The following is a 26,372-nucleotide window of genomic DNA, read 5'->3' as shown; positions in this document are numbered from 1 at the left end:
AGCACAATATCCATTATGCGATGACAGAAACAGCAGAATACAGTCTAAACTGCTGTCGTGCTCCCAGAAGTCACATATGGAAGAACTTAACAATCAGCAGTAGCTTAGCCACAATTTATAGATGTAACTACATGTTTATCTTTTTCACTTTACACCCTTTGAAGACAGTAAACAGGCTGCTGTGCCCATTTAAGCACTGAGAGGAGAGGTAGCAGACAGATTCAGTGATCGGCCTGCAACAGTACAAAGGCAGTTACTACTGTAAGTGGTCTCTGTTCCTCTCCCAGCTGTCTGAATGATCCACAGGTGAGCAGCAGCCATTCGGACTCTGGCAGCATTATTGGGGGCAGTTTTAACAAATGATGCTCCTCGTGTCCCAGCTGTAATACCCACAGCTCAGCCAATATAGACATATTATTGTGACAAATATACTGTAGACTGACTGTGGGTGGGTTATTTCTTAACAAGTATTATGTGAGTTTGTGTGTGTTTGACTGTCTCCTTAGTATGCACATACAGTACATGTTCAATGTTAGGACTTTTAATTGCATAATTTAGGTGATCCCATACTACTGAATATTCAAGTGGGAAACAACACTCTACTACCTTTCCATATCAGCATGTGTATGTATGAAACAGCATGGTTTACTGTAAGGCTCTTTTACATCACAACAGCATTGTCATAACCAATTGTGGTGAAGGTGGAAAGTAAATATTTATATTTACTGTACCTTACACATTTGTTCAACATCTACTTTATCTCAGCATTTCATTCAATGTTACTGAATACTTTCACTCAAGGAAAAAAACATGTTTAACTCCAATTGTTTTTAGTATCATCCACTCAAGATATGTTTGAGCCTCAACTAAGAAAATTAGACAAAATTTCACAAAAAATCAAAGCTTAGAGAAAATGTGTACTTTGTATTAGTTAAAGTTAAATCAGCTGAATGTACCGTACTATTACATTCAGTAGGATTTTCAATGCAGGATGTACTTTACTGTAAAGCTACTGATACTTTCACTTCTGTAAAGAACCTGTATTCTACTATAGGTGATGTGGTGTGGCAGCTTTTCATGGACAGGAGAGGAGGTGTGAAGTGTCAGAGACACCGGAAATTGCTGTATGCTGTTACAAAGCTTTACATGCCCTGTGTTTAAAGGTGGGCGCAGTTCCTTTAGTTAGTAGCTTCCCAGGCCAACATTAAGGCTGTAAATTATTTGTAGGAAATTCTTTTGGCCAGTAAAATGAAGAGAAGATTTCTGTCATGCTGCAAAGTAATGTTTAGATCAAGTTCCAGTGGGCTGGAGGGAAGAGGAGGGCTAAGTATGGAGTTTGGCAGCAGGTACCTGCAGAACTGCTGCTGTGTGCCTAATGTCTGTCCCGGTTGTGGAAGTGATGGTTTCTGTGTTTCTCTATTGCAACCGCCGCCTCTCCTCCACACACATAGTCCTAATGCGCCTGGGACAACTTTAGCAAGATAAGCAGGATAAGCTCTGACAGGAGCATATTTCCAGAGTTCAAACTAACTGGTGTGTATCTTGACTTTATTGAGCTCGAATTATATCCTGCCCGCCTCCTACACTTAGCAACACTTCCACTTCAAAGTGTGTGAGAGCGCGAGAGAGTGAGTGAAATAGAGAGAGAGGAAGATTAAAGAGTTGGTGTGTGAAATACACAATGTTTGCTCTGTTTGTAACCTGCTTTTTGCATTGATTGACCATCAAAATGCTTTTTTCGCATTTGGTGTAGTATCTATAATGATTCACCTGCATGTGTCATCAGTGCACAGTAGACGTGCACTCAAACACATCTCTCACACAGAATTTTAATGAACTCCAACAAGCCTGCTGTACATTATACTGTCAAATGAGATGTTTTATATATGAATGCACTGCAGGCACTTAATTGCCAAAGAAGTGCTTGTTTTTGCATATGCCTTTACCACACTTTACGTTGACTGTTTATGATTAAATATATTTTTAACAAACCACATCAACCAAATCCAAATCTGCCTGAAAGAAACAGTAGAGTGATTATGTTTCCTGCAGCACAGCCTTTCCTTATGGTTCAATTGCATCATTGTAAATTAGTTTGGCTTTTAAAGCAAATTAAATGATATCAGATGAGGAAAGGATTGGCAGGCATGAGCACATTAGTTTACATCAAAGAACAACAGTATAGTGTTTGGCATTAGGCCTGTGGAAGCAGCACTGTACGGAGCTGTTACTGTAACAAGATGGCAATAGTGCCTGACAAGCCACTACTCAGGAACACACACGCATGCACGCACACACACACACACACACACACACACACACACACACACACACACACACACACACACACACACACACACACACACACACACACACACACACACACACACACACACACACACACACACACACACACACACACAGAGACAAGTTGATGTTGACTTTGTTTAAGGTAAGGCGTGTGTGTGTGTGTGTCTGTGTGTAGGAGGGAGGGAGGGAGAGAGATTGTGAGAGAGGGAGAAACATTTTCACTATGTGGAGCCCGCACCCCTGACATCAGATTGTAGCTAAATGCAGAAGTTTAAGCAGCAACTTTCTTGTGGCTTTCAGACTGCACGTAATGACCACTTTGATAAGATCAGGTAAAACCCATGTGTTAAAAAACCCAACAGCACAAAGCAGGTGTTTCTGTGTGCATGCACCCCTGCCAACCTGGGACCCTGGAGGGACCACCGAGGAAGAAAGAGCAGCCCAGAGCAGAGAGCAGACAAGAGAGGCTTTCAACCTGATCACATTCCGATTCGCATCATACAATACCTGCATCATTATTGTGTCTTTAAAATCACCATTGGCAGTTTGCATGACACAGACCAAGTGACCCAGCCTACATGTCTTCAAAATAGCACTTAATCTTATTTGAATTTCATACTAACCTCTAAACATTTGTCTTTTTTTCAATCCGTGTCGACACTATTATTAGCGCTCAGGCTTTCTCCTTCTCAAACGCACATTCTTATGAAATGCCGCTACTTAAAAATAGAAATACAGTTGTCCATTACTAGCACCCATTGACACAATACCTCCCGTTCCAGATACGTAGCTCCTCCCTGTGTATGTGAATGTGTATGTGTGAGTGTGTATGTGTGTGTGGCGGGTGGGTGACAGCTGGGCTCGCAGCGCTCCGCTCCAGTCTGGTAAGAAGCTTCATCTCCAAATAGGATGACCGTCGGCTTTTGTGGAGGGGACTGAATTATGCGCAGTAGCTAGTTCTGGAACACCCGGTTTGTTCAGTTTACGAGACAGGAGTTTGAAATCCGAAACATTGTTTTTTCTCTCTAGTGTGGATTTCCAATGGATATTCCGATTTGAAGAGGTGTGATTTGAGAGCGGCATGTAACAAAAAGAAGCGCATGAGAAAAGTAGCGCTCGTATTGTTATTCTGACCGAGCACCGTCTGAACCGCTTTGAGAGCCATACCTCATGGATTACTAAAAGATATAGCTGTAAAAACTCCGAGGCATATCCATTCATGAGCTGAAGGTAAGATTTCTTTGTTTATTTCAAACTTTTGGTGCGCGTATAGCCCGTACCAGTGCTTCTCCAGCCCCGGAGGCTTGTTTTCTGAGAAGCCAGGCTGCCGTGCGACAAGTGCACACGCTTCACATGGTTACGTATTTATTAATTTAGGGTGGTTTAGCGTATTTGTAAAGGTTTGTTAAAGTTCTGAGAAAAATTGAAAGTGCCTTATTTTCTAATTAAATGAGAACTGCGATGATTGTCTTCAAGGAAAAATCCCTGTGCAGATACAGCAGACCACATGTTCGTGCGTAATCCCTTTTATGCTGTTTACCCATACGGAATAAAGAAGTGACCGTCTCAAAAAGAGCTATTGCGGATTACATTGTGTCAAAACCTCTTCACTATCATTCGGGGTAGAAGGTCAATTTACGGCAAATAAGAAATGTGCTTGTCGGAACTTGCAGGACCCAGACCGACTGTTTTCCTCTTGCTCCGTCTGACATGCTGTTTTTCATCCTCGTTGAGTTTAAAGATTACAGCCACAAAACTTCCATCTGTAGACTGAAAATAAGAATGGAACATTTTAGTATTTATATGTGTCTAAAATGTACCCATGTTTTTTTGTGAAAACGCTTAAAACAGTGAAGCGATGTGTCCGTTATTACAGTGCATGATGGGCTTTTTATTGGCCATTTATTTCACATTCATGGAAATGAGAATTTGAGCAGCAATTGACATGTACAGTAGACATTTTTGCAATCACACTTTCTGTTTTCATTCTTTATATAAAACTAATCAGAGATTTAATGTTAATAATTAATTAATAAGTCATTTCACAGACACATTTTATTTGTTGGGAATTGATTCGTAGGGTGTGTTCATTGAATTCAAGCTACCAGGAGGCTGAGTGGTCAGTGTTACTCTGGTCCCAAAGATCAATCAAATGTTTGTAATTCTGAGGAGACAAAATTACACCGGTCTCAGAAGTGGATTTGCCATTAAATTAAGTGCTGCCTGCTGCAAATAATTTTTTTAACAAGCTGAGAGAGGAGATAGAGGCCTCAAAAACCACATCCAGCAGCCTGACTGCCAACACCCAGTCACTCCCAGTGGTTTCCCTCTCCTCTCCTCTCCTCTCCTCTCCTCTCCTCTCCTCTCCTCTCCTCTCCTCTCCTCTCCTCTCCTCTCCTCTCCTCTCCTCTCCTCTCCTCTCCTCTCCTCTCCTCTCCTCTCCTCTCCTCTCCTCTCCTCTCCTCTCCTGAAAGATCCCCCCAGAGTCACTGGAAAAGATGGAAAAAGGATTCAGCAAATCTAAATGTAGGTTATAGATTATCAAGTGTGTAAGGGTGATGATATTAATGGGGGAATCTAAGGAGTATTGAATGCTCACGGCAAAATATGCCTTTTATCAAAAGATTGTTCACACATAGTGTTTTGATTTTAGTATTGTCCTATATAAAACATTTAAAAGATTTCATGCCACCACTGAGAAGAAACGGTGTTGTTTTTGATCCTTTTCCCCCCCTGAAATCGTTGGAAATATTTGGTACTTGTGTGTTTTTTTGATCTGCGACCTTAGGTATTTTCCCACTCCTACTGTGCTGAGTGTTACACATTGACATTGAATGTTAAATAGCAGAATGTTTCTATAACATTCGCCTTAAGGCATTCAAATGTCCTGGAGGCATTTTGCCTGAGAAGTTGCACAGGCTGTAAATCCTCCCATACTATTTTGTAAAGGCTACAACACCACAAAACAGTGTGATAATCCTGCTATTAACACAGTATACATTGACATGTTATGGTGCTGATACATGAATTACAGCATGATTACCTTTGTCACAGCAGCTTGCCTGTTCTCCTCCTGGAGAGGCAGAATAGAGCTGAGCGACCAGAGTTGTTGCTTGTACTTGGAGCAATGCTCCATGGAGCATTTGATCCGCAGATCCCCTAACAATAGCAATGGGGATGGCATTGTGTGTGACTGATGTGGATTTGTCCCACTGTACGTGTGGGGGAAAGAGAGCATGAGAGGGAGAGTTAGTATTTACCTTTGCCAGTTAAGGGCAGATGCATTTTGAAAACAGTAGGTTTGAATAATTGATAAATGGCTTTGCTCCTGTTCCAATGAATTGGCCCTCCATTATATGAGACCGGTCAGCTGCTGTTAAAGATTGATCTTCATTCAGACAGTGTCAATAGCCCCCATTCAATAGTGTGTGTATTTATGCATATTTTATGAAAGCCATGTTTTATTGATGCATGTCCTTGGTGTGTGGGCTGGTGTTTTAAAAAAAAACAATTAGAAGGCAAGAAAGCATAAAACCCCAATAACTCATCTTGATGTGATTTATTAATGCTTAACCTATTTCCAGATTCTACATCTTTCTTAATTGCAGTGGCAACAATGACACTATACGCTAATCAAAACAAGTTGTAGAGATAAAAAAAAAAAAAAGGTAAATCATGATTGAGTATATTATGTTTTTAGCTAATATAGTTTTGGATCAGCCTCATAAAAGAAGTGTCTATTTTTGATGAAGCTGTCCATCAGAGATGTTACATGCTCACTTTTGGCTGTGCTCCATTGGCTCTCATTTTAGATTGAGTCTGTTGTGATTCAGAAGGTAAAAAAAGAAATAGGAACATATTTTAACAAGCCATAACAACTCCCACCCTGTATAGAGATTCACTTAAGCTAGTGCTGCTCCACCTCTCTTTTTTCTCATTTTCGTGACCTACTGAAGTTGAAGTCATTATTCGATAAACACTTTTAATTTTATGTAAGAAAACACACTGAATGATATTTTACAGGATGAGAGGAGATGGCACAACTCCATCTATATTTCCATGCATCTTCTTTGTTTGTGCATATGAGAAAGCAGATATTTGATCACTACCTGCCATCCTTTCTAGTTAAGTTGGAACATATCGCTTCCTGTTTATATGAGATGATTAATGGTATTCACTATACTAAAGAGACCCAATACATCTCCTTGTGCAGTATGGTCCAGTGTGCTCTATTCACGGCATGGCCCATTGAAAATGTAATCACTCGCTAATCACTTGCTTCAGCGTGTTGCTCTGCTCTAGTCAGTTGTTCACACACACATGCATGGATGCATGGCGTTCCACTTTCTAAGTTTCATTGTGTTGTTTGAACTGGCTGCTTTCGCCTTAACCCTTTCCTCTCCAAAGAAATGTCTCTGTAGTGCAGCCATTGAAATAACCGTCTAAGTGTAAAATACTCTTCATACTCGTTACATTAGCATAATTGATTGAGCGTGTTGTCTATGCCAAAAATGCCAGCAGCATGAAGGACCAGGCCAAGGCTTTTTTCGGCCGGGTGCTGCAAGTCAGTGGTAGAATTGGCAGTGTCTTTAGTTTTTTTGGCTGTTGGTCCTTGGCAAAGCTTTGTTGTTAAAAATTAAGTCTATTAGAAAGTTATGGCTGGCCCATCTAGGAGAAGATTGCTAAGAAGCCAAACTTGACCACACACGTGCCAAATGAAAACAAAAGCAACATTTAAAATCTACTTATAACACCAGGGTTCTCTTCATGGAAATGCTATATCTGAACTAGTCAGAACATGCAACATTAACACGCACTAATACCTTTGTCAGAGCCGAGTTTGATCGTCTGTCATTACTCAAATGGGATGGAGATGAAATGCATTTGCAGGGATAATCCAAAAGCAGCAGGGCTTTGTGTGATTGCCTGGGAGATGAATGAATGACTGGCCTTGAAAAGAGCCAAGTCTTGTACTACAGACCAGATGATGTATATCGTGGTACACAGCATTAAAGTATGATGTCCTAGTTCCTGTCCTGCTGTTGTGCTTTTACAGGTGAGAGCAGCCAGCTGTGAGCCAGGAAGAGAACCACAGTCTGTTAAGTCTCATTAGGGCCACATCCGCTGCTGAGGCTGTGGTTATTTATGTGGTTAGTTTGCTTGTTGGAAGCCAATAAGGAAGTGTGTGTCATGAGTGTGTTAAGCATCAGGTAAACACCATCTTGTTTAGCTCTTTAAGTGCTAACTCTGCCGATGTGCCACTGTGTGGTGTGAGTCAGACCCTCTCACGTTTTCTGTGTGTATATTACCACTAAGCGCAGAGGGTGGCTCATGGTGGGGGGGTTTGAGTGTGTGCATTTGTGTACTCTCTGTGACTCTGCGTGCATGTTTGCGTGGCGTTGTTGGAGTGCATCTGTCCCTCCTCCCCAGGCCCCAGCGATTGGCACTGCATCTCTCATCTATTAATCATAGAGCGCTTGCTCTCTCATTCCGTTGCCATAGTTTCAGGACCTGAGACAGTGTTGGGGTGCATGGCTGCCAGTAGAGAGGAGAAGTGAGAGGAAGGGGACAGAGGAGGAAGGAAGAGAAAAAGGAAAGGACATAAGTGGGGATGCAGAGGGAAGGAGGAAACAATATACGGTATAGCAAGGGAAAAGCAAAGTAATTGAAATAGAGAAAAGGAGGAAGAGAAGTGATTGAAATAGCAATAACAGGCTCACACACCGAGCAGGTCCTCACACTGTGGATGAGAGTACTTGAAGAACCAAAATGGATTCCATTTTTATCTCAGCAGTGAACCCTCTGTCTCCTTCTGTGCATGCTTCTTTTTAGTCTCTCTCTCTCACACACACAGACACACACCTAAACGCTCTCTGTGCTCCATCCTAAAGAGAGCAGGAGAATATTTTCACAGTACGCAGCATCTTGTGAATAACTGCGAGTTCGTGGGGCTGGTGCATCTCCAGTGTGTTACAGTACATTGAGCGGCTGTTATTTCACCTTGCTGTACAATGGAGAAGCCTTCCACTGAGCTGAGATGGAAGATGGGCCGGAGCCCCCTGTTTCATGCTCAGTTGGATGTGTTGATGGTAAAGCATGCTGAATTCATGTGTTATTCAATGACGGATAGCGATGGAAATAAACCACTATGGAAATGTCCAAGGCAGGGAATACCTCTTGCTATCAAGCCTGGTCTCTCTGTATTTATCTGCCTGTCCCTCTCCCTTTCTTCCTTTTCCTGTACTGTTTTCTATCTCTCTAACTTGGATTTCCCCCCTCTCTGTGCAGGAGGAATACTCACCATGCGCTGTTACTTCCAGAGAAGTGCTTGTTGTTTTGGCTGTAGGCTTTGTACCTCCCATATGACCTCATAATCTCATTTGGGTCTTTTAATGGCTAACCATGCACTAATGTGGTGGTTGTACTATCGCGTTGTCTCATCACATCATAGCCTGCTGGTGAGCCATTCCAATGGGAGCTTTTTAAGAGCTGTCTGAACTGTAATCATAGGATTTTCATAACACAACATAATTTCTCTTAAATGCAGCTACACAATCACTCATAAATTCATTCGCACACATACAAAAGACACATGTAAGTGTTCACAGATTTAGACACCAGGGCCGATTCTTTCTTGTCAGAGGAATAAACAAAGCCTGTCATTGTGGTGCACAGTGAGTGCCAATGGGCAAACACCCAATGTACCTGATTGTAGAATACACTGTGTAAATCCCCCTTTGCTATGTATGAACTTTCTGCAGGGGAATTACCATTAGAGGAGAGAAGGACAAAGGAGGAAGTGATAGGCTGTGTTTGCTTTCTGTGCTGATGGCAGTGGGGTGCTTTCTGTGCCTTTGAAGTGATGGGATTGCAGGTGACATCATAGCGGTGGCATTCTCAGGTGCAGCAGGTGAATTAATCCAGGTGGGGGATGAGGTAAAGGTGTGTGTGTGTGTGTGTGTGTGTGTCTGTGTGTGCAGATCCGGCGTGTTAATGCTCTTGAGTATCTGTGGAAGCAGGCATGCATGGCTGTGTGTGTGGACGTGCTTTTCTGTGTGTGTGTGTGTGTGTGTGTGTGTGTGTGTGTGTGTGTGTGTGTGTGTGTGTGTGTGTGTGTGTGTGTGTGTGTTGTGTGTGTGTGTGTGTGCATCAGTCATCAAAGCAGAGGAAAGCCAGTGTGTAAGGTGATCTGTATGCTCATGGCAGAGCAGCAGTCATACTCTCCCAGAGGCTATAAGCCTAGCTGAATGTGGAACAAGCAGCTTCTTCTTCCACAGATACAATGCTGGTTTCCATGCGCTGGCCAGACAAGGCTAGACAGATTACGCTTATCATCCATGTTTCTAGATTTCCTCTATTGCAATATTTTTGTTCAAATGATCTTTTAACAGTCATATAGTTTCACATAGACTAATATTGCTTTATATGTTGTGATGCAAACCTTTCTTAGCTGTCCATAAAACCTGGCAGAATGATGTCAGCTCAAACAAGCATTGAGTGATATCCTAGACAGCAAGTCATTTGTAACAACCATCCCTGGCTAGTGCTGCGTACCTGGACTCACATTCAGGTTCAGTTCCGGACTCAAGTCCAGAGGTTCAGGTTCAGGTCCGGACTTATAAGTCCGGACCTGAACCCATGGCTTGTGTCAAGTTGTGTGAGTAACTAAAGTGAACTTATTGTGAGCTAATTATCAATTGAAAATGAACTCATAATCAACTCAAATTCAAACTCATCAGGTTTATTGTGCTCCCTTCCAACTTGTGTCTACATTTCTCTACAAAGTACAAATGTAACATTTATTTCATTTACCAAACTAAAGTAACCAAACAGTCCCTGAGCTGACTGAGCCTAAATCCCTAAAACGTTGCTGAAAGGTAGAGTGTAGAGTAGACTATACGCATTACATTGTTACACACCTACTGTACAGTATAGGCTACACTGTACTGTCTGTACACCATGTATTTTCTACAACTCTACATGTGTACATTATACAGTGTATACTACATACATAGTGATGTACATACATACTTTTAGAAATTAAAATCAATGTTGATATGGCGTAATTTTGAATTAAATACACTATTTAATTTAAATCAGTTTTATTCTGAAAAAAACCGGAAGTTCACACTATTAACTTAATACTTTTATTCTGAAAATTCTTCACTTCCGGTTAGCATTAGCATGTGGCGAAATGCTACGTTTTCAAACCGTGAATCGAAGGTGAAATGACATGTGATGTTGTACACTGAGCACACTGGGATTAGCACTCATTTATTGACGCTGAATAACGTTCATCAGGGAATGTTTAAATAACCACAGACACCAGAATATACGTAAGTGCTAGTTTTTTTTGCGAGTACAAGTACCGGTTCCCGACGTTCCGGTTTTAACCGGACTTGAACCGAAACTTTTTACAAGACCAGTACCGGTTCGGCGTACCGGTACGCAGCACTATCCCTGGCTCATCTGACACACTGATGATGATGACGATGATGACGATGATGATGATGATGATGATGATTTTGATGATGATGATGATGATGATGAGTGATTGCTTGTAATAGGCCCTGGGTGATTATTAATTATTTCCAGGTGACTGCCAAATCTACAATGACATGGAGTTATTCTGACAAATAAACGTATGAAAAGTAATAAGGGACAACTTTCATGGAGATGTGAAAGCAATCACAACAACTTAGACACGTTTAAGTTATGGATATTATATCCGAAACGTCTCACTATCAACATTTTAGTTTATATTAACGGGGTTTCTTATACAGCAAAGATACAGCATGTGTTCCTTCCGGGAATGCCTCAAACCTTGTTAAGAAATCAGTCTTCCCCTGGTCACAGTGGCTGGCAGACTACAAGTGATTCCCCTGAGGGTCCTCTATTTCACAATCCAATCAGCCCCAACTCGGAACAATATTACCTCTGTGTGTGTGTGTACATTTATTACATAGCTAATGAACAAATTGCAGCCATGTGGCATAGGCTGGTGGCGTGGCTGGTGAAAAAAAGAAACACACGCAGTCTCATGCACACTCTCTATAGTCCCCTAGCCCTTTCCCTCTTTTACCACAATACACACACATGCATTGCACACACACACGCCCGACCACAAGGCCCCCAGTGTTCTTGGCCTGTCTGTCCATCGGCTCATGCGGAGCACTGGGCTGGGAGTACTTATCATCACTCCGCTGAGTGGAGGCCTCACAAAGGCCCACTCACACCGCGCACGCGCGCACAGACGCACGCACGCACACACACACACACACACACACACACACACACACACACACACACACACACACACACACACACACACACACACACACACACACACACACACACACACACACACACACACACACACACACACACACACACACACACACACACACACACACACACACACACACACACACACACACACACACACACACACACAGTCAGCAGAGGGAGCCTTTTCGGTATAGCCAGGACTGCAGGAATGATTATGTATGGTGCGACAGCAGCCGAGCCCACACTGCAGAGAGTTGCCTGATGGCAGGTAGACATGTAGGAGGCAAATCCTAGTGTTTTATCACAACCATAACATTTTAAAGGAACAGTTTGACATTTTGTGAAATCAAAATGATTTGCTCTCTTTTTTAACAGTTTGCACTCGCTGTCATGTCTGTTGGGTAAATGAGAAGTTAGCCAGTGGTTGCAAGGCTTAGCTTCCTGAAATCAATGGAAATAGGGGAAAACAGCTTTCTTGGCATTGTCTGAACGTAAAAAAAAGTATAAACTGTAAAAAAAAAAATGGATTATTTAAAAACATAATTACATGTGGTTTTACAAGATTATTGGCTACATTGTTTTGCTGGCAGGAGTAACTTCCGGGAGCAGTCTTTGGGAAGTTACTGTTTCCTTGACCGAACACCTCATAAAACCACAAGGTGTTTTTTACAGGTTAAACAAATAAGCTATAAAGTGTGCCTTTGGAGGTGCTGCTAGGCAGATTGTGTTACTTATGCACCGAGCCAGACTACCAATTTCCCTTGGTTCAAGTCTTGGTGCTAAGCTAACCAGCTACTGGCTGCCATACTGAAATGAGAGTGGTATCTATCTTCTAATTTCTTTCTTTCAACATGCTTTATTTGCCATTTTGGGAGAGACGGGATAAGTAAACAACAGACAGTGATGTTAAAAACATGCAAAGCAGGCAGGTATCCAGGGAATGGAGGAAAGCACAGACTCACAGAGGTAACTGGGAATTTAAGTAGACAGGTAGAGAGGAAGCCAACCTGTCAGAGAGAGTAATAGGAAGAGGCTGGACGGTTAGCAAGAGAGGAAGGCAGTGAGACAGGGCAAAGGAACAACACATTTCCTTTTCAAAATGGATTCTTGTGAAAATGAATAATATTTCACCTCGCCCCCATCGATGCCCCTTTAATCTGGACAAAAGGTGCTCTGTATGTGGGCAGGTAATCAGGCAAGCAGGTTGATAGGCAGGAAGACAGACAAGCTGTGAAGCAAGAAAAGAGAAGTTGTGCCTTGCATGATAATGTATTAATTCATCCCCCACTCTGATAATGTTCACAGCATGCTTGGCTTGATTCATTCATCACAGTCTACTGGGGGCCTTTTTACGTTATTTGTGAAAAAACCTCTTTGCTTTTCTAAACCTGTTAAGGCTTGATTTGTGTTCTGACTGGATTATTCAGGAGGTGATTGCTTCTGGGTTTGTTAAGGTGTGTGAGGCTACGGCATGTTTTTGAGCCAGTGTCTTATTTGTGTATGTATACACCCTTGATGCATAAATTGGTGTGTGTAGAGACTGAGAATTCTGCAATGAGGCCTATTTTTGTCTCTGAGTAGTTTGGTTTGATTGGGCAGCGCGGCAGCTGCATACTGAAATGCTGTCTTTTGATCTACTCCCATCCTTAACTAATCTGGGACTGTCTCATCTGTTTAGCTGAAATGTTATCCTTATTTGTTTCTTGTGGGATCTGTTTAATTTCATCTAAAGAACCAACAAATCCTCCAATTATTGATTGCGGAATTATACGGCAATTGAACCCTTGATTATTTAATTGGGTTTATAGTCTGAGTTAGGAGACATGGCTATGCGCCCAGCTCCTCTGAGGAGAGTTTGATGAGTCAAAACTGGTCTGACATCATCAAAGAGAATATTTTCAGATTTTGGAAGTAATTATTAGATTGTGTGTGTTCAAATCCTGTTTGTATAAGGCTTTAAACTGCTGCTCTCATCTGTTAGACAGGTAGGAAAAACAGAACACAGCCAATTCATTAGTCAGCCCATCTTCAGTTTCTCTCCTGTTTCTTTAGTGCGTGTTTGTGTCAGAGAACATGTGAGCTAACACTGGGTGCATGACATCTAGTAATGCTAGCTAGTATAATGCTAGCCTGGTAACTAGATAGGAACACAGGACGGCAGGTGAGGCTATCTAGACCCACTTTCCGTTAATGATTTAGGTGGTGTAGATGGGTCTTACTCAAAGGGAATGGCTTCTCTTTCAATTGTCATGTCTTAAAGTAACATTTTGTATTTATTTTAAGTGTACATTCATATCAGAAGATTGGAGTCCTTAGAAAACCCTTTTTAAATTCCTCTTCAGTTGTTAGAGGGATGCTTTTGCCTTGTTTTTGTCACATGGCTCCTTTACCTGGTCTCCATCTTGAGTTTAAACTGCAAAGTTACAGTATGTTACATCACATCACAAAAAAAGAAACCAGACAGCAAGGGAAGGAGGTGGGATGAGTCTTTGGAGGTGCAGCTCTGACCTAGATAATATTGGGAGTTAAGAGTGCTGAGTTGAACCTGTGGTGTACGACCATTGTTGTCATTCAGACTGTATCTCACTTTTATCGCCATCCTTCCCTTTAGTGGTGGATTTGCATGTCTGTTTGGTCCTGTGAGGTTCAGTCATCTAGTGTCAGCTGAATTCCCTCAAGCTGACTGGTTGATTGTTGCAGACTCTATCTAGAACAAACAGTTTTCATGCAGCCAGCTGATAAGATGGGACAGAGTGGTGTGTTCTCACTGGCGCCGCTGCAGCACTCATTTGTATCACACATTAACAAGTGAAGGACTTAGCAACTATGGGTGACCCAGACTTTGTAAATGAACAGTCACAGATAGCACAGACTCCTCAGACAAAGATATTTGCTGTCTTTAACACTGTGAAGAATGTGGTTACAAATAATTAGATCACTTGTACATTACAAATTACATTCACACAGGTCTCTACACAGTTCTTACAAACACATGCATGCCCACATATATGAACACAAGCATGCTCAAAACCACATTAACACATAAACTCAATAAAGCAGGACCTACATCCAATAACCCTGTGACAGCTGAGCAATTAACTGACACGTTTGAAATATATCCCATAGTAGAATTTAGTAGGCCTACATAGCTGGGATTCAACCTTTTTACTGCTACTGTGGTTTTATATGCTTCTAGTTGTACATAACAACTATATTGCATACACCTTTTGTGGCACTTGTAGACTCGACAAAGAATGAAAAAAGCTTATCTAAGAATAAAGTAGGAGCCATTTTAGCATCACGTACAGTACAAGCATGTTATTAAAATGTAATGAACACGATTCACTCCATAGTACAACCCAGTCATATTTTCCCATGTTTTAATATTTGAATAGTTCCTATTTCATTCTGGGCTGTGTGATATGCTGATTACAGAGGGCAGAAAACGGCAGGGTTTCAGCTATTTTCATTTCCACTTTACACCAGCGCCTCACTCCTGTTCAGGGTAATTGTCTGTACGAAGCAGCCTACATGGCCTCAATTACCTTGGGAGGCTGTATTCCTTACCTCCACCGCTTGCATAATAAGGCGTGACTTTCTATGTGAGTGCTCTCATTGCCTGTCCCACCCTGGAGGCAGTCACATAGTTATTCCTTCATCACGGTGATTTCCATGCTTGTAACACTGGGCTAATTATTATAGTAAATACTGCCTTAGCTGTGACTACAGCAACAACGGAATGGCTTGGGTGAGCATTGGGGAGAAGGCATTTAATTGATTATTAGTTGGATTCCTCTGCAAATGATTGGAGTCCGTCTCACGCGACAAAGGAAGAGTGACGCTATTTTTATCCAAAGCACCTTACTGGATAGCAGCAGAGTGGATTTTTAGGTTGTATCAGTATGAACCAGTTAACATACTGTTCTAGTGTGCAAACTTTAAAATGTAGTGCAATGAAGTGGCAGTGCTTCAGTCAATTTAGGATAAAAAGGAACGAAGTCTCCCATTTTGTTCTGACCAAGCAATTTCTCATCCACTTTTCGTCCTTAATTCTTTGTGCCACTATATTGAGATTAAATAAAGATTGTGGTCAGGGGAGATATCGATTTTAGTGGCTAGAAGGGTAGCCGATTCTCAGGGGCTTTTTATAGCCATTAGCAATAGTTATTCATTCCCTGGGATGCATTGTGTTACAGCTAAGGAGGGTGTTGGAGCTCACACTGGGATTGTAATCAATGGAAGCATTTATAAAGTATTTTTCAGAGTGTCTTTCTTCTTCTCACGAATGACCTCAGTCTTCCTCTTTTACACCAAAGTGTTCCCATCATGAGTTTAGCCCATGGCTCACGTGTGCCTTAATATGGTCATCATATGATGTGCAGCAATAAAACCATTACAGGAAGGTTAGTCACAGGAACAGCTTGCTGACTACAGTATCTGCCATATGCCTCACGTAAACAAAGCTAAAAGGAGATATTATTCACAGTGGGATGTAATGAGGAGCTGAATGCAGAGGAAAGAGGGAGACCTAACAAGTTAGGAGGCTTTGGTTACCCTTTTAACTGATAGCTATCTCTCAAATGGACAGACAGAGGAGTGCACCTGCACTGCAGCCATTTGTATAAGAGGACAAACAGTATATTTTATTACCTGGGGGATGATGAAACTTTATCCACCTTTGAGGGGGTTTATGGTGGACTTTAATGAACAAATATGTGTGAGAGATAAGAAGCTTTAGTCAGGGGTTTATGGCATTGTGACGGTTAGCTGGAGATTCTAGATGATGTGCATACGAGTGCCCCCATACATACATGAATAGGCGAACACACTCACCCAGGCAGCCAGGCATGTGCTCACAAGCAATCATATATCATAGATATAGCCTCTCAATGTCACTCATACATCCAGAGCTACCCAGCAGAACACAGCCTCAGGGTGAAGACATGCCATGCTAAGGGCTGGGCTGCGTATGTGTCCCGTATCCACTATCAAGGTTTTGGGCTGGGTTCTTTGTATCAAGTGTCCGTGGGTCGGACATGTGCTGGGAGTCAGATGTCTTTGTGGTCAGATGAAGATCTGATCCGTGAGAAGACTTATTCTCTGACTCAGGTTTTCTTTGTTTTGTTGGGGTCAGGTTCCTGCTGAAGAACACAATTAAATAATGAAAGGTGGTCAACTAGGCTGTATAGGCTCAATTGAACCTATTAGTGGATTAATCAAATCAAATATGCAATCAAATTTAATTTATTGGAGAAATGTGTTGAAAACTGGTAATTAGTTTAAAATACACATCTGGTTATAGCTTCTATATTATGACAATGACATTTTTTCGAATGTGGGTCTAATTATCAAACTATTTTATATGTCACCTTGCATTCTGGAGAACTACAGCTGCCATTTTCACTTGTAAAAAATATAAATTGATTGATCAAGAGAAAATGGGAGATCATCGGTTAATCATTCAAACTAAAATGAGATTGTTCTGGCTGATGATTTTTGGCACTATAACTCCCTGCAACTTACAGTAGCTTCAAGCAACTAAACAACGTATGGCATATATATATATGCTTCATGAAATAACACTTTGTCGCACCATCTGTTGTTTTCCAATTTCTTTCAATTACAATATATTTGGGAATTTGAGCATCAAAGTGCAGCCAAACTAAGAACACTGAGTCATGGTTTCTAACAGCATGACTCTTACCTCAATTACAGATTTTGGCAGTGCGGGGAAATAGCATTTATCCAGCGATGTGATGAAAAGCCATGTCAAAGTGAGCGTAGGTAGATCTGATTGCAGGGTGTGTTTGAAACATAATATAGATCTGATTTTTTTTCATGTTCAAAATGAGAAGGACATGATTCCTTGAAGTGGTGAGTTGAGTGTTCGATCAAACCTGATTGTGTCTCTGCCCACCCACACTACAGGCCGAAGATGTAAGCTATAGTGGTCGTTCACAAAGTGCCATTCAACTAAACTTCAGATCTAACGTATAGATAAGACGAACAAACGTCTGATATTTCCCCCATCTTTCTTTCCGTCAATAAAGATGTTCTTTTGTATAAAACAGACCCGTTTTCTCAGCCCTTAAGGTATAGACATGCGGAGGAAAGTATCAGGTCGCGAGAAAAGCGGATCTACCTGACTGCAGGGTGTGATTTCCAGATTAGTCACTGCAGGAAATATCTCTCACATTCACAATTTGCCCTTGTGCAAATGTAGATATGTTGTAAGACAAGACAGGAACATTTAGAGACATTTTTGCTGTGCTAAATTGGTCTTGTTCTTGTCTGTTAAACAAATACCTTGACTCAAGCTATTTAACCTAGTTCTTATTTGTTTTATTCTATACAAACCTTTTATCAGAACCAAATCAATTGTGCATAAGAGGATGTTTCCTGGAAAAGGCCTGACCTCCACAGGGGCTTTTCAGACAAGCAACATGAAAAGCTTTAATGAACAGAGCGCATTCTGTTGAGAGCAGCAGTAGATAAATAACAAAAATGTATGTCCATAAACATGTAAGCAACAACTTTAAAATAGAAAAAAGGGCAATGCGTGCCTGTTCTCTTTCTTAAAGATTGCAGTTGTTGACATAGTGTAAGATTTGTAAGGATGACGCAGACGAGGAGGAGAAGAGAAATAGATCTGCTTTCATGGGAGTTGGCCTCTCAAAAGCGCAGTATGGTGCTCTTGTAGTTGAAAGTGTGTGCATGTATTTGTGAACATGTGTGTACATCAAAGTTTTTTATTTTCATGTATTTTCTCTGTGCTCATGCCCTAGCCCGCTGTGAGCTTGTGTGTACTTAGGTGTAGACCCCCTGTGAAGTAAATATTGCAGCGCTGGGAAAGCAGGGCCAGGCGCACCGGGCCAGAGCAAAAGAAGCAAACAGGGCACACAACCTGCACACAGACCCTTCTTTATGCCCCATCTATAACACAGTTCCACGAAGGACAGCCTGAGGCCAGAGAAGGTCTGTCAAGGTAGTTCATTGTGCAGTAGGAAGTGGGTTGTTCATATGGTAATAGCTGCTGGAGCGGGTTCCTTCAAAGCCCGTTTGTTTTAGTGGAAGTTGTAGTCACTCATTGAGGGGGACTGGATGGAATGTGACAGGGTGCACTGCTGTTTAGTTACTGTAGCTTAATTGACCCTGAGAAAGACGAGCGAAGGCGGTTGAAGGAGGAGGAGGGTTATTGCTAAAAGAAGTGGAGGAAGAAGAGGTGGGAGGGAGCGAGAGAAACGGACAGAGCAGTGGGGGGGCAAAACAACGAAAGAAGAAAATGAGAGAGACAGAATGAAAGAAAGAAGAGAGGACGCTTCATTATGGTAGAAGCAGCTCTTCGCTGGAATCTGTTTATGTGTTCAGTCGACAGGAAAAGTCCTTGTGGTGAGCGCACAGCACAGAGAGATGGATTCCTCCGAAGTCCTTCTGCTAATGAGCCAACTTGTCCAGAATCATCATCTTTCTAATTATTTACTTCATTTTTATTTAAGGTTCCATTTATGCCTTTTCTATTTATTGCATGCTGATCCGCTGTTTTCTTTTCTGGGTCAGGAAAAAGCTGAGTCTTGTCTTTTCTCATTAAGATACATAATGAAAGCAGTCACAGGAGCATTGTGGATCAGCAGGGAAACATTTTCAGAGGTTTTATGTACAACACTTCTACACCCTTAATCATTTACCATCTATCCGATACTAGTTTACATTTATATCAAAACTTAAAAGGGTTAACTTGCTGATAGGGCTATGAAAAATCAGCTGATCACCAAACGAATAGGACAATGCCTCTGGGCAACATGATTGTTGTTAATAATTAATATGGTAAATTAATGCGTCTAAACGTTTAAAAAGTAACTCAGTCTGGTAAAAGATGAAACTGATTGACATGTTGACAACCCTTTTAAAAAATGATTTAAACTCTCCAGCCTGGTAACCAAGCCTAGTTTAACTGAATAACATTTCACAGTAACACTGTATTTGTCTTGAGTTTTCATAACAAAGCGGACAGGGAAAATATGTTTGTGTGTGTGTGTTGTGTGTGGTTGTTTGTCTTTCTGATATACCCCTGAAGCCATAACTAGGGAGGACTAATCTGACAGATGTGATGGATGAGGACAAAAAAGACGCACACACACACGCACACGCACGTTCATAGTTTATTGTGCATGGGCTACACAGCCACCTTTCACCTTGGTCTTTTGCACTAATGTTGAGCAAATCATCAGTTCAAAAGATTGGCAAGGCTGCAGTAGGAGACAAAACAATTGAAACGTTCAGTCCCATTTTCTATTTCCTCTGTATGACATTTTTCTTTTGTCTTCACTCTAGTCTGAGGACACGATTTAATCAAAAATGTAGCGACCTCCACAGACCTTGGTCAGGCTCCCCATTATTTGGGTTAAAGCTAGCTGCAGTTGGTGGGGCTATTTTAAGGCTCCGGCTGCTGCTTGCCCTGTACTTCCTATATCTCTCAGTGGGAACAGGGAGTCATTGATCTATTGCCTAGCAGCCCTCCTGCACCCCCTCCTCTCTCCCTTTCAGCAGGAACCTACAAAGCATCTCTACCCTGCAGCTTTCACCTTCATATGGCATACCAACTACTATATACTGTGAGTAAAAACAAAATATCAGTGTGAGAGAAAATCAGTTGAAATCGCTTTAAGTGACCACATTAGCACCTTGAACCTCTTAAAAATAACTTTTTTCTCATTGTTTGCTACACAGTTAATACATAATAGACTTGGAGACCCTCGCCCTTTCCAGTGTTCAGTAGTATTCCTCAGGTATGTGAACTGAAACAAAGATAAAATGCTGCCTGACTCTCCAGCCAAGCAGTAAACACCCTGGCAAAGCAACACTACCACACTGCTGATGCGGAGAAAAAGAGCACATGCACTTTTCTTTGAAAGGAGATATTGTTCAGTTTCACTTTTACTATATTCCTCCTGGGACCCGAGGAAAAAAAGTGTCTTCCAATTTCCTTTTTTTGTGATTTCCTACCTATTTAGGGTTAAAAAAACATCTTGCAATTTAGACTTTTTTTATTTTATTTATTTTAAAATGTTACAGTATGTCCACTGAAGAGGACGTCGGGACCATATTAGTTTGAAAAGACAGCCAAAATTAACAGATGGACTATGTAACGTGTTATGGTTATAGAGTGATATTAATACAATAATACATTCACCTTTATTTAAAACATGAATAAGTCATTGATCTGAACATTGCTGTTTATTTGGTCAATACAAAACTTGTTGTTTTTTGGTGAATCTTTCCAGATCTTCAAAGACTTTGTAGTCAATGTACTGGGAAAGTACCTCATTGACTCCAGTCAGCACGGGCTGTAGGGTCATCTTGACTAGTTTTATGGATGTGGTCTCCATTTGACCTTGCTCATAGAAACAAAGCTTGCATTCCTGAGGCAACTCTCATTTTTCATGGCTCCACTTAAAATAAAAACAACAATAAGACATACGTGCTACTCTTGGCCCACAGGGGGCCATGTCTTTCCAGCTCGTCCCTATCTGTCTCTATGTACAGTATCTATCTGTGCGCTCATGGAGCATCCTGCATCTTTCCCCCCCTTCTTCTTGACCCTCTTCTATCCCAGGTGTGAAAGCCTCATCTCTCTCATCATCTGAGAGCTCAACATCTTAATCTCCCTGAACTATCTGGTACAGAAAATGTCTGCTTCAGTTCCGTCTCCTGCAACAATATTGAGTCATAAAGTCCATGAAGACGGTCCTGACGTCCACTAGAATGGACATTTATAAAAGGGCTGTTATTTGAAAACTTGAATTATTTAATTGCTTTCAGAACTAATTATATAGTTCCTCACATGTTAATAAACGAGAATATATATGATTTTCATGGTAAAAATGACAATTATTCAACAATATTTGACTTCTCCTCCTGCTTCTATACAATTTAGTTTTTCGTATGCCAGCCATTTTGGATGAAAAGAAAGAGGAACTTCCCAGCATGCAATTTTAACCAATGACATATCACTGGAAAGACCAGGATGTCCTCTGTACAGCACATCAGGGATTGATAGAGTAGCTCAAAAGAGTAAAAGGAGATGTCCACTACAGTGGACATATTCAATGGGCTGGGTCCCAGGAGGGTATTGCTGCTGCTCAGAGGGGACCTTGTGGCTGTCTTTTTAATGTGGTGACTTTTTTAAGTTGATCTTTAAACTGAAGAATGACTGAACAACTTCTTTGGTTAAGCCTTTACAGAGGATCTGAAGTTTCAATAGAAAAACATAGAGGAATTACTTAATTCTTAATGCATACGTTGTGGGAGAGATTTGGGACTAATGTCAGATGTCAATCCAAATTAAATGCAGATTTTAACCACATTTATGTTAATTAACAAAACAAATGGTGCATTTTTATGCGTTTCCATGCACTACCTTGTGTGTCAATATTAGCTCTCAAGTCAGGTGCCATATACCACTGAAAAAGATGATGTTATTAAACAAACTACAGCCAAACCTCCCAATGATGGTTAGAAGGTTTAAAAAGGGATGGAAATATGGCATTTATGGCTGTTCATGTAATAACTGGAGGACTATTGCTACATACTCTCACACTTAGTAGAGCGAAAGCTTGACGGACCTATGATGTATTGCTTATTTCCGTCTCACATCGCATTTTGTTTAAACTTTTCATCCTCAAGCAAGCATAACAACTTTTTTAATCAAAAAATATTCCAATGATACACTGCGGGTTATTTCCTGTAACTTAGTGTTTAAGTACGAGGTCATTTTTCAAGATTCACCTGTTGGCTTGGCAGCAGGAGAAAGGATTGCTGCAGAAAAGGTCCACAAATATCCCACATCCATCTTCCTCTCTCTCGCTGTCCGGCTTTTCTCTCACTGCATGTTCTCTAAGCTCTCTGCTGATGGTTAGCCTAGGAGAGAGGTGAGACGAAAGAATGGCATCCTGGAGTCTGTATATTTGTGTGCATGTTTGAATATGTGTACTGAACGTACTGCTGCATGTAGCTTTCACTTATCTTTCATATGAAAAGTCAATTCAATATAACTCTTTTAAAAAGAGACAAGGAGACTTAAGGCATGATGGAGGGGTGTGCAGCTGTAATAATGCAACTATTGAGACATCTCGTCCCTGTGACGTGTTTTGGTTCACCAGCAATCAGGATTGTTCATAAGTCCCCCCTGTGCCCACTCAATCACCACTTTAGTTTACATAGCCTGTCGTTCCGTCTGAGGTTCTGGCTGCGGACCCTCCTGCTATGTCTTTGTTTGTTTTGGTAATGGATTCCAAGTTGCTATTGTTGTTTATGTCACTTGGTGATTGATGGGAAAAACTCAGCTTCTCTTAGCCCCCCCTTCCCCTCCCAAAGCCATCTTTGTATGCCTCTCAAGATGAACACACAGTGAGCAGAACAAGTTCCATCCTATTCTCCTGACAAAGTGACTCACTGACATCCGGATGCTCGCTTTTTGGACCAGCGGGCCATGCCTTTAAATCAAGAGGGAGACCTTTCTGAAAGTTGATTCTGTGTGGCTATGACAGTGCAGCCTCCAAAGGAAAGGTTGAGATTATATGCGTGGACAGTTTGGGGGTCCCTCTATTCATCGGCCATGTCACCCCATGGGGGAGGACTAATTGGTGGCCGCTAAGAGCCCCCTGTTTTGTCCCCCGTGCTCACAAAGGCGTCGGGGTGCGGTCGCGTAGAAGATGGGGGTAGAGGGAGGCTGCAGCGAGGACAGAGAGAGGAGCAGGTTTCCCATAGAATAGTTGGCCGGGATGAACTGGAGGGGGGCCTCGCCACTGGGTTGCAAGGGGACACGACACACTCATTCACTCACTCATTGACACACACACACACACACACACACACACACACACACACACACACACACACACACACACACACACACACACACACACACACACATATACCCTCTCAGTGGGGGACTCTGGTGCCAGTTGCTGGCCTCCTCCTCTACGAATGATCCAAGACTGACCCACATAGTCAGCCATGTGTGAGGCTTCCCTTTATCCCACAGCCCAGTTGAAACATTGAGTTATGGGTGTTCTCTGGTGCTCCCTGCTTTCTCGGCTGGGACTGCACTGGGGCCCCATGTGGGCCGACATTGTTCACCCCGACCCAAGGACAATGAAGCTGTTGGCTTGGCAGAGAGAGAGAGAGACAGGGAAGGGGGGGGAATAGGGAGAGAAAGAGATTGAGATGGACAGGGTGAATAATTGAGAGAGGATTGGAATGGTACAGATAGAGAGATATGGAGGTATAGAAAGTGTTTGGGGTAAAAGAGACGGAGAGAGATTGCATCTTTGGTAACAGAGGTGGAAGAGATAAGAAACTTAGACAACAGAGGTAAAGGGAGAGTGGAAGATAGGCATGAGAGATAGAAAGAGTGAGACCGTGGGACATATGGTGAGACAGACAGGGAGCAAAGCGACTGGGCCACTATGAGTACGTATTGATTGCAGTGTGTGCTGGGTGTCTTCAGCTGTCAGAGCTGGATCCAGAGCGGGGTCGTTAGTGTCTGCGTGCATGAAGGCTGGGCATTAGTGGCTCTTTAACAAACTCCGTATTGATTGGGACTTAGAGGAGGACCTACATGTATACGATGGGATAATGGCCTCTATGTAATTAGCACCATTGCTCTGATAGTGACATTGTGCAGGACATAAGGGTTGGAGGAAAGAGGGAAACCATTAGTTCCAATCTGAAAGATTCTTTAAAGTAAAAGCTTAATTTCATAATTTCTCCCCCTGCAGTTTTTATGAGGCTTTTAACCTATCTGTTCCCACCAATATGTAATCTAGATTCAGGCATTTTATGCGGTTAAAAGCAGTTGATGAAGCTGATACTAATAGTTTATCTTAAAGGCATAAAGACGATAAATCAGGGAAAGGGAACTAAGACTGTATCATGGGTCATTTAACACGTTCTCATTCTCTCCCCACTTCCATCGTTTCTCCCATCTATTTGACCATGATTAGTGACTGGCCCTGCTCTCAAAAGAACAATATAATTGACAAATGACTTTAGCTAATCAAGTGATTGTGGCGATGATGATTACTGAGAGAAAGTGTTAACTCGTAGAGCCAAGCAGCTAGCTCAAGTAAACAGGCAATTAAAAAGTGCATTGATTCAGAGTCATATGTTGTTGTTTTTACAAAGCTGCTGACAGGATGTTACACTATTGCTCCTGTCATCTGAAAATAATCTTGTAAGGAGAAGGAGTCCTCTATTGCAGGTGAAGGGCCCTTACACACACATATCCAATCAATAACTGAATAAGAAGTTTACATTACCAAATGCAAACAAAATCATCAGTCAGATCTCTATTCCTTGAAGTAGTCCCTCTGAGCATTTTTTTGACGTTTTGCAGCATTTGTGTCCATAATTAAAGATGAAAGATGGTGCTGAATGTAATGATAAAAGCTGCCTGGCTACCACAACAATCTTACAGGCAGCTGATGCATGTCAGCTGCCATGTTTTAGGTATATCTGCAAAGATCAAACTTTTGTTTGTGTGGGACAACAAAGACTTTGTGGAAGCCTTTGGTGGCATCTTTAGAAAGTGTTCCCTATCAGAGGCTTTGTTGCAGTTAATTGTTTCTAGCAATATAACATGTATAGCTCTTATTCTATTCTCGGCTCAGACTCCTACTTATACTTACTTGACTTTTTCTTTTTAAAACAAACGATTACTTGGTTCTGGCTCAGTGTGTCGTTGTGTGGGTCGTCATTGATGAACATATTCATTTTCCAGCACACACCACACCAAACCAGTAGCATGTCATCAAAAGCTTAGACTTAAGCGCTGTGTGCACGCAGCACGCTCGCTTCTGGAACCCATTTTTGTGTGGGGTAAAACCACATGAAAGGTCTGGCCCTATCCTTCCGCACAGACCCCCATCCCTCCTTTTTTTGTATCCCTGCCTGCTTCCCTCCATTGCTGTTGGAAGATTAGACAACTTTACTGGATCTTATAATCAGAGATGTCAACCACAGATGCAAATGCCCAGGCAAATGCATTTTGATAGCTCCCAAGAAGAGGGAGACATGTGCAGGCCATTATGCCTTTTCCTCAAAGACAGCTGCTGCCTCTGGATCTCAGGACTCCCTGAAAGTCTGTGGCATAAATGGAAGGTAATTACCATATCAGAGATCAAGACTCGAGGCTCTGACACCACTTTTTCAATTACTCAGAGAAGGTTGTTAAGATGCAAATTCAACAAAATGGCTGAAACCCCCAGAGAGGGATATAGTTTCACACCCAAAGCTGCTTCTTAAGTTTCTTAGCTCATCACATTTTGACTGACAAAGAGAGTGAAAGGATGGGTGGGGTGCGTACTACCTATGTATAATTCATTTTCTTCGTTAGCGTGGCAACCTAACATTTCATTTCAGCATAAACATCCTCAACTCAAGATTCATGGCAGTGTACCTTCATTTTAAGCACGCAAAATCACCTCATTCAACCTTCATGAAATTCATATTTTGCGATGATATTGTGCGTAGAGTTTGAATTCGCTTTTTTTCTTTTTACGTGACATTTAATCGTTCCTCACGACAAAGGCATGTTCATCAAATATACACAAGTCAGTTTGTCCTTACATTTTTCTAAATTAATCGTATTTGGCCAGTGAGTGTTTCCTAGCCATTGGATATGAAATCACTTCATTCAAATGTGATCTGTAGGTTTGTTTTAAAAGTTCTAATATTTAGTTTTCTTGGATGATACCAGTAATGCAGATGAATTA

General features: G+C 41.7%; 1 protein-coding gene across 1 annotated transcript in view; it reads left to right on the top strand.

Moving 5' to 3' along the window:
- The first annotated feature begins 3,158 nt into the window (after positions 1-3,158).
- LOC117560861 (semaphorin-6A-like) overlaps positions 3,159-26,372 on the top strand; it is a 56,960-nt gene continuing 33,746 nt past the window's right edge. Inside the window, exon 1 of the mRNA XM_034237951.1 lies at positions 3,159-3,540. The gene's annotated coding sequence lies outside the window, so the exon portion shown is untranslated. The remainder of the gene's footprint in view (positions 3,541-26,372) is intronic.

This window comes from Gymnodraco acuticeps, unplaced genomic scaffold, assembly GCF_902827175.1.
Source record: "Gymnodraco acuticeps unplaced genomic scaffold, fGymAcu1.1, whole genome shotgun sequence".
Lineage (NCBI taxonomy): Eukaryota > Metazoa > Chordata > Actinopteri > Perciformes > Bathydraconidae > Gymnodraco > Gymnodraco acuticeps.
Note: the sequence above shows the minus strand (reverse complement) of the source record. Positions and strands in the feature narration are given on the sequence as shown.